At 44.4% G+C, this 9983-nt stretch overlaps 1 non-coding gene across 1 annotated transcript; it reads left to right on the top strand.

Annotated features, from left to right (window-relative positions):
* Positions 1–1062: 1062 nt before the first annotated feature.
* On the top strand, positions 1063–1226 carry LOC125466820 (U1 spliceosomal RNA). The gene has a single exon (XR_007250507.1). It is a non-coding gene; the product is annotated as a U1 spliceosomal RNA (small nuclear RNA).
* Positions 1227–9983: the final 8757 nt, after the last annotated feature.

Below are 9983 nucleotides of genomic sequence, written 5' to 3'. Positions count from 1 at the left end.
AACAGACCCTTCAGCCCACGCCAACCATAATCCCAAACTAAACTAGTCTCACCTGTCTGTGCTGGGCCCACGTCCCTCCAAACATTTCTTCTGCGTGTACTGAACTAAATGTCTTTTTAAATATTGTAACTGCGCCTGCGTCTATTACTTCATCCAGAAGATTGTTTCACACACAGAACACTCTGCATTTTTAGTAAAAATGTCCATCATGAGTTTTCTAAATCTTTCTCCTCTCGCCCTAAAAACATGCCCCCTAGTTTTGAAATCCCCCACTGAGAGAAAGCACACTTGCCATTCTCTTTATGTATACCCTTCATTATTTTGTAAACCTTTAAGGTCACTTCTCAACTTCCTACGCTCCAGCGAAGAAAGATTCCAACCATTCAAGGGTAAAAGGATGGAGGAGAAGGATTTGACTGCTCACAGTTGATGTTTTACAGTTTTCTCCTATAATTGAAATGTAGAGGTGAAGAAATATTACTGTCCCTATTATATTCTGAGTGAATTGCTCTTGCAAACAATCAAGATGCCAAAATGAAAGGCACTTTAAAGAGTGCTCACGAGGCTTAATTGCTTTTTTATTTTAACAGGGCTTGATAGATCTTGTCTTTTTTTTATTGTTTATCAGCAAGAGTGGTTCGCTTTCCTGGATTTCTCTGAACTGGAGAGGTTATTTAATTGTATTCTGAATTAATATCAAACTGTCTTCACTGTTCGGTTCCTTGCTCTGTTGTTTCTCTTCCTTTGCTTTCTTTCAATGTGCATAGGGCATGAATGTTTTGACTTTTGCACATTCAATCGGAGCTTTTTCATTAGATGACACCCTATCCTGTAAGGATTACAACCCTGCTCATATAATTGACTCACATTGTGTCTGTCCATCAGTATTAGACTTTAGCAATCTCAAATCCTGAATTTGGCAAGAAAGGAACCATTTTTTTGCTGTGTCATTTATGATGTTATGACAACCCAAAGTGGTTTACAGACAAAACACTAAATTTAGAAAGGTATGCTGAAGATCAGTATGGCCCTTGCACAAGGCTGATATGCATATTTGTGAAAATACTTGTCTGACAGGGCCAAGGCCATGATCAGGAAGGTGGTTCTCCTAGAATGAGGCTAGTCTTTTGCACGTTGGGTTTGCTGACACCTCTGATGTCCCCCAAATGTGGGACGCTCCTCTGCAAAATTTGTGGTAGTGGGGACTGAGTCTGTGCTCTCCCCAGTTTTGCCATTAAAAGAAAAGGTTTTTGAAATGTAATCTCTGTTCTAATGTAGGAAAGTTAGCAATTTACACACATCAAGGTCTCACAAGGGCAATAGTGGGAAACACAGCTTTAGTGATGTTGGTTGACAGATGAACATTAGCTGGGAGAGCACCTCTACTCCTTTCTGAAATAATGGCCTTGGATCTTTTACATTGACCTGGAAGAGCAGTTTAAGGTCTCATCTGAAAGACAGGGTCTTTGACAATGCAGCAGTGCCTCTATACTTAATGCACTTAAGCTTGGAAGAAGTGCTTCAGACTATTGTTTGTAATGAACAGAGTGAAGAGTGTGACCAGTGCATGGAATGGATTCTAAGAGATGGAGAGCTGGAAAATTGAGATTGGTTGGCGGGTTCTTTGTTTTACTTTCAAACATGTTGCTGTATAAGTGCTTTGAAGATGGGGCTTTTCAGCAGGCCCAGTGATTTTGATAGCCCTCTGTTAAAACAATGGGTTCTGCTCCATCGTTTATTACTTGGAAAGCTCTTATTTTTCTTCCTCATTCAGGAGAAAAAGTTGCAATCTGATGGACATCATTTATTCCAAAGTTCTTCAGAGGATTGTTACTGATCTGAATCAATGTTAGGGCTATGTCCACAGAGCAAAAAATGAGATGATTGATGTGTTAATTGAGCTTGTCAATGTTAGCCACACCTTGCATTGTAAACTCCCCACTATCCTTCACGTAGACCCCAAAGATATTCAATGGCCGTATAAAAGATGTGCAGAGAGGTGTTCATTTGAAAATCTCGTCCAAAGATTGGGTCTTGTGGGTTTTGAACCCCTAATCTACCTCCTGCAGAACAGGACTGATACCAAATGAGAAACGTCTGATAGAAGAATGAGGAGGATCTTGTAGAAACATATAAAATCTTGATGGGACTGAACAGGCTAGTTGCAGGAAGGATGTTCCCAATGTTGAGGCAGTTTAGAATTAGGGGCTCACAGCCTAAGAATAAGGAGTAAGTCATTCGGGACTGAGATGAGGAAGAATGTCTTCACTCAGAGAGTTGTGAGCCCGTGGAATTCTCTCCCACAGGAAGGTGTCGGGGATGGTTCACTAGGTATGCTCAAAGGAAGTTGGACATGGCCCTTGTGGCTAAAGGTATCGAGGGGAATGGGGAGAGGGCAGGAGTGGGACACTAAGATTGAATGATCAGCCATGATTGTATTGAATCGTGATGCAGAGTCATAAGGCCGAATGGCCTCCTCCTGCTGTTTTCTATATTTCTATGTCAGTGATCCAAATGTGTAAGAGAGAATTGGACACGATTAACTTGACATTTTTGTAATCCATATGAAATATACAACTTGCCAATTTACTTTCTTGTCAGAGCTCCATAATCTGGACGTAAGGATCAGAACCACTGCTTGAGAACTGATAATGTAACGCAATGTCTCATGATGTAGAAGATAGTGCCTCTGTCTCTGGGCCTGGTCATCGATGGCTGAACAAATTAATTGTCAGCCTGTAAATGCTGCCACTATCGGTGAGGGGAGGTAGTTAACATGGAGGAGTCCCCTTGTCTGCCACCCTACAAGTGGTGATGGCAAACCACTGCATGACTTTGTTAATAAACGTGACTGATCTAATGGAAGCCCATTGTTCTATCCTCCGAAAGGAGATGGGAAAAGACACAAACAATTTAGAGAGCATCTTGTCACACTCAAATTCTAAAAGAGTTTGGTCAATGCAGAAGACCTACTTCCTCTGCTGGGGAGAATCCAGCACCAGGTGTAGTGACCTTTAAGTTTCGAGTTAGGCCATTTATGATAGAAAGCAGGAAGTCTTCTTCTACAGTAATGGTTAACAGACTTCTAGAACTCCACCAAAAATCTGTCGATACAGAACACCAATGGAGTTCTCAACACTGGACTTGACACATGTTTATTGGGTTAGGGTATCAAGCAACATAGAACCTGGTCATTTAAATGGAGGATAATAAAATGTGAGGCTGGATGAACACAGCAGGCCAAGCAGCATCTCAGGAGCACAAAAGCTGACGTTTCGGGCCTAGACCCTTCATCCATTTAAATGGAGGGTCTGAATGGCCTGCCCCTATAATCTTCATTCGAAATCTTGCAGCAAAAGTTTGTCTGGTGTTGTGAATTCTGCTCCCCTTAATCTGTTCTGCATTAACTTAACTGACAGGCTTTTTTAATGCAGTGGAGAAGCCGGAGTTGGACTGGAGCAGTCAAAGCCAGAAGTCACACAAAATCAGGTTCTCGTCCAACAAGATTATTTAAATTCACAAGCTTTTGGGGTGCTGCTCCCGTGCCAGATAAAGGCTTTTTAACAAGTAAAAACCAAGCTGTAGGTCCAATTCCAAATTCTAGTCTCCTTCAAAATTGAAAATCGTCCATGTGAAGCCCAAATAAACCAGGAATTAGTGAACTGGTAATGTCAGTCTGGGGTTTTAGCTCTGATAACTGTTGGAGGAGGAAGGGCTCTCTGGAGAGAAAGAGTGCTACATACAACACTGAGGTGTTGTGCAGTTAGAGACATGGTAACAAATCTTGTTTTACTGATTATGCAATGAGGGGAAACGAGTAGAATGAGGGAGAAGTGAGCATCAAGTATGTATTAGCTTTTTTTATAGAAGTAGGGAAAGATTTTGGAATCATAGAAGCCCCGCAGTGTGGAAACAGGCCATTCAGCCCATTGAGTACACACCGACCCTCCAATGAGCATCCCCCACACAATTCCTGTAACCCTGTATTTCCCATAGCTAACCTACCCAGCCTGCACCCAGCCAGTATTGGCCAATCCACTTACCCTGCATGTCTTTGGACTGTGGGAGAAAACCGAAGCATCCGGGAGAAGATCACGCAGACATGGGAACAACATGGGAACTCCACACAGACATTTTTCGGAGGCTGGAATCAAATCCAGGGGTCCCTCTTGCTGTGAGGCAGCAGTGCTAACAACTGAGCCACTGTGCTGCCCAATTTGATGTTGGTAGATGGGTAAGAATTTCATAATAGGACAATTATGGATAGACATCAGATACAGTGTGTCTGTTAGGTTCAACGACTCTGTTTGTTCAGAAATATTCTTAATGGGATGCAAGTACGGCATTTACTTCCAACTTATTATTGGACTTTCAAATTTGTCGGTGCACCATTCCTTTGTGGTGTTGCAGTGCATGGGTGCAGGTACACACCGGGGTGCTGTTAGGGAGGGAGTACTGATGTAGTTGGCAGGACATTGTGAAGGGAAGGTGCTGTGGCCTGCATTGGAGAGGTCGCACATTGGTTTACAGTTGCTGTTTTTGCAGCCTGCTCAGTTTGTGAATAAGATAAACGTCACCAGATATACAGAAGCAATATTCTAACTTTGCAGCGAGTTGGTTTGCAATGCATGCAATTAGGAAGCAGTAAACTTGGAGACGATTCATTTCTCTAATTAACTTTCAGTAGTTAGGGCCTTTGCCTGTTATTGAGAAGTAATGAGCTTCCTTGGTTTGGATTTGACATATTTGCCAGCCCCAAGAGTAATTGCATTTATTAGTTCATTCTTATTTATGTGCCTTAGTCAAATCTCTTTCTGTGTTTCCTTTAATTGAGACTAGTTAGAAGTAAATGCGTCAAGAGAAAGTCCTTAATGATATTGTTCTCCCTCTTCAGGTTTAAATTTAAGATAGTAGATGCTATTTTTCTGATTATTTATTTCCAAATTTAAATGTAATACTTGTTTCCTCCACTATCCTGACATCACGTGGGAACTTTATAATGAGATAAGGTTCAATGAATGCAATCTCCAGCAATAATACCACTAGGCCAACCCCTCCCCACTTCCTTTCGGTGGCAGGGATCCCATCGGAGTAGACCTGATAAGAGGAAGTCACTGTCAAAAATGTCATGGCACAACACATTAGATTCCTTTTTGTACCTCCCCAATGTGGTACTGTCTCCTCTGGCAATCTCTTGAGTTCCAGCACCGTCTGGCTTTCCCTACGGTGGCATCTAGTTTTCCTTTCTTCATTTCCTTTCTTATTAATTTTGCCCAGTGGTAGCCAGAAGCCTGTTTAATGGCATTCTATTTTATTGCTGTTTATGGCATTTCATCTGGGTACATTACAGCATGTGTGGCAACTGCTCTGCCAAAGACCGCAAGAAATGAGAGAGTTGTGAACACAGCCCAGTCCGTCACAAAAAACCAACCTTCTATCCATTGACTCTGTCTATGCTTCTGACTGCCTGAGGGAAGCAGCCAACTTAATGAAAGACCCCTTCCATCCCAGTTATACTCTCTCCAACTGTCTTTTATCAGACAGAAGATACAAAAGTTTGAATTCATGTACCAACAGATTCAAGAACAGCTCCTTCCCTGCTGTTATCAGATTTATGAACGGGCTCCCTCATATGTGACAGCTGAGCCTTCTGTGTAGCTTTTCCGTAGCTGTAACACTGTATTCTGCCTTTGTTCTATTTTCCTGATGTACTCATGTAAGGTATAAATTGTCTGGTTGGCAGATAAACAATACTTATCATGATATCTCGGTACAATGATAAATCTAAACAAACATAGAAAAAAAATCAAAACATTGGAAAATCCACTAGGCTTATGATTGGATAATTCAAGGCTAGATCTTCGATCAATAATGGAGTAAATTGAATATATTTGACCTTCCATCGTGCGGAAAATTCTCTGCTCAAGCAAAAGCCCAGTCCGAAGGCTGGCTGCTTGAGTGGGAGGGTACAGTCTATGCCAATGCTATCCATATTCATATCCATGGCAGCCAAACTGCTTGAGAACAGTGACTGAGAAGTAAGATATAATCTACAGAACTGCCTGGATAGTGTTGGTCTTTTCTTCATATGCATTTGGGAAGTGATGGTTTCAATAAATATTAGTCCTGAGGATAGTTAATATTTGGCAATGTCAGTGACATTTGTATTTTTAGAAGTCACTTACAGGAGCTAAACTCGTATTAATCACCCAGCCCCAAATTCCTTAAGGGCAGGAAAGAGTTAACCAGGGTTGGGCTGGAGTCCCACGAAGGCCAGACCAGGTAAAGGTGACAGATTTCCTTCCTGAAAGAACATTCATGAGCCAGATGGGTGTGTGCAACAATTGAAAGTGGTCAACATTAGGTCAGCCCTTTCTCTCCAGATTTTTATTGAATGCAAATTTCACCACCTGCCACGTTGGGATAATTTTTCTGAATATTAATTATGAAAGTGAAGCATGAGTTGAGTTCAGCATTAAATGCCACTCTCTAGCCATTTTTCTCTACCCACACTGCCTATTTTCATTCCTGTAATATTGACAATCCTCTACTTAAGTCACGCAGCCCCAAACATCCAGCTGGTGTCCGCTGATGGTGTCGCTGATTGTAAGTACCTTGTGACATTTTATTACCTTACTTGTAGTTATCACCTTCCAAACATCAATGAACCCGTTTTGTCACATTTGTTCCCCTGCTGAGATTTGACAGGATTCCCCATGAGAAGGGGATGGCTTGGGAGTGAAATGAGGCTGGGGATTGCGTGAGGTTTCAATCAGAGATCTGCCTCCTTGTCTGAAATGAGACATCAGCTAGAAGCCAAATTTAAACAAGTTGAGAGCTGCTTGGCAAAGTTCGAACACCAGTTATTAAGGGAGATATAGCAAATGCAACTTTCTACTGTTTTAACTCTTGATAGCAATGAAGTAGACAATCTGTAGAAATGAACATAAAGGGAGAGTTGGGAGAGGCCTTAATCCAACAATATTGTCAACATGACACTGTTGAAAGCTTTGATGTTAAAATGGTAGATGAGCAGTGTGCTCGCTATTGCAGGCTATTTTTGATTCATGTTGTCAGATTTTGTTCAGATATTGTACTGCGGTTCTCATTCCCGAATATTGTTGAACATTGACACAACAACTTGTCACCATTTGTGCAGCCAACTTATTTTTTTGCATCAGGTTCTTTGGCTGCTCTGGGAATATCTCGTTGCTTCCAAGATATAAGCTGCACAAACATTTTTAACTTTGGTAGTGACTTTAGTGCTCAGTGGTGAGATATCAACCCCTTTTAAAAACAAATGGATTCATATCTATGTTAAAGTATCAAAACGAGGAGAATAGCTGCTAAACCCATCCATTCATTAATCTTGATATGTTGTTGTAGAACGTGCAGTCACAAAGGACAAATGACGTGACCTCTGGACTGACCCCAATGTTGCCAATGCAGAGCCGGCCATCTGATTTTAGTATGGACGTCTCAAATATTAATTCTGAACTCTGTCTGCTGCTTCTCTGCAGCTGCAACATTGCATTCTGCTCTCTTGTTCTGCCACCTTGGCCTACTTTATAAAGGTATGGCCTGCCTGCAGCGCATGCAGAACAACACTTTCCACTGTAACCTGGTACATGTGGCAACAATAAATCAAACCTGATTGAAGTGGAGTCTTGTTGAGGTCCATTGCTCACCGTGGTATCCAAGGGACAGGCTCCACACTCACCATACAAAGACCTCCCCACCACCCCCACCAACAGAGTTTCAAAGCAGCCCCAGCCATGGATGCTACCGTGGTCCCCCAGGGGAGACTGCCCACTGAGAGGTGAGTGAGAGAGGGCTGTGGAAATTTGCCACAACCTTTAGGACAATCCACCCCGCCCAACAACACAGTGTGGTACATGCTTCACTTTCTACATGGCCCAACCTCAGCTGGCAGCTGCCCTCGGATACCAAATTTGCCATTTAGAATGGCCATTAAATAAAGGTAATTTTTCATTCCAGACTCCTCATTTATCTCTGGGGTCAAAGGATGGGCTGGGGTCCCTGAATGGCAAACTTGGAAATTACACTGACATGGTCGCTGCAAAATTCAGACTATTTGTGGGTGGGGGGGGTGCAGATACTGGACCAACTTGTTTTGTGGGCTTCGACTACCACCCCCTCCCCCCACTCTGAATATGATTAAACAATGAGGACGAACCTCTGGTAATAAAATGTGAGGCAGGATGAACACAGCAGGCCCAGCAGCATCTCAGGAGTACAAAAGCTGATGTTTCGGACCTAGACCCTTCATCAGAGAGAGGGATGGGGTAAGGGTTCTGGAATAAATACGGAGAGAGGGGGAGGCGGACAGAAGATTGATAGAGGAGAAGATAGGTGGAGAGGAAAGTATAGGTGGGGAGGTAGGGAGGGGATAGGTCAGTCCAGGGAAGACGGACAGGTCAAGGAGGTGGGAAGAGGTTAGCAGGTAGGAGATGGAGGTGCGGCTTGGGGTGGGAGGAAGGGATGGGTGAGAGGAAGAAGAGGTGAGGGAGGCAGAGACAGGCTGGACTGGTTTTGGGATGCAATGGGTGGATGGGGAAGAGCTGGGCTGGTTGTGTGGTGCAGTGGTGGGAGGGGATGAACTGGGCTGGTTTTGGGACGTGTTGGGGGAAGGGGAGATTTTGAAGCTGATGAAGTCCACTTTGATACCATTGGGATGCAGAGTTCCCAAGCGGAATATGAGTTGCTGTTCCTGCAACTTTCGGGTGGCATCATTGTGGCACTGCAGGAGGCCCATGATGGACATGTCATCTAAAGAATGTGAGGGGGAGTGGAAATGGTTTGCGACTGGGAGGTGCAGTTGTTTATTGCGAACCGCGTGGAGGTGTTCTGCAAAGCGGTCCCCAAGCCTCCACTTGTTTTCCCCAATGTAGAGGAAGCCACACCAGGTACAATGGATAGAGTATACCACATTGGCAGATGTGCAGGTGAACGTCTGCTTAATATGGAAAGTCATCTTGGGGCCTGGGATAGGGGTGAGGGAGGAGGTGTGAGGGCAAGTGTAGCATTTCCTGCGGTTGCCAGGTTGCGGCAACCAGCTTGTAACTGATGTCCATTTCAAGCCCACTGACTCCCACAGCTACCTAGAATACATCTCTTCCCACCCACCCTCCTGCAAAAATTCCATCCCCTATTCCCAATTCCTCTGCCTCCGCCGCATCTGCTCCCACGATGAGGCATTCCACTCCCGCACATCCCAGATGTCCAAGTTCTTCAAGGACTGCAACTTTCCCCCCACAGTGGTTGAGAACGCCCTTGACCGCATCTCCCGCATTTCCTGCAACACATCCCACACATCCCTCACACCCCGCCCCCACCACAACCGCCCAAAGAGGATCCCCCTCGTTCTCACACACCACCCCACCCACCTCCGGATACAGCGCATCATCCTCCGACACTTCCGCCATCTACAATCTGACCCCAACACCCAAGACATTTTTCCATCCCCACCCTTGTCTGCTTTCCGGAGAGAGCACTCTCTCCGTGACTCCTTTGTTCGCTCCACAATGCCCTCCAACCCCACCACACCCGGCACCTTCCCCTGCAACTGCAGGAAATGCTACACTTGCCCCCCACACCTCCTCCCCCACCCCTATCCCAGGCCCCAAGATGACTTTCCATATTAAGCAGACGTTCACCTGCACATCTGCCAATGTGGTATACTGTATCCATTTTACCCGGTGTGGCTTCCTCTACATTGGGGAAACCAAGCGGAGGCTTGGGGACCGCTTTGCAGAACACCTCCGCTCGGTTCGCAATAAACAACTGCACCTCCCAGTCGCAAACCATTTCCACTCCCCTTCTTATTCTTTAGATGACATGTCCATCATGGGCCTCCTGCAGTGCCACAATGATGCCACCCGAAGGTTGCAGGAACAGCAACTCATATTCCGCTTGGGAACCCTGCATCCCAATGGTATCAATGTTGACTTCACCAGCTTCAA

This window comes from Stegostoma tigrinum, chromosome 28, assembly GCF_030684315.1.
Source record: "Stegostoma tigrinum isolate sSteTig4 chromosome 28, sSteTig4.hap1, whole genome shotgun sequence".
Lineage (NCBI taxonomy): Eukaryota > Metazoa > Chordata > Chondrichthyes > Orectolobiformes > Stegostomatidae > Stegostoma > Stegostoma tigrinum.
Note: the sequence above shows the minus strand (reverse complement) of the source record. Positions and strands in the feature narration are given on the sequence as shown.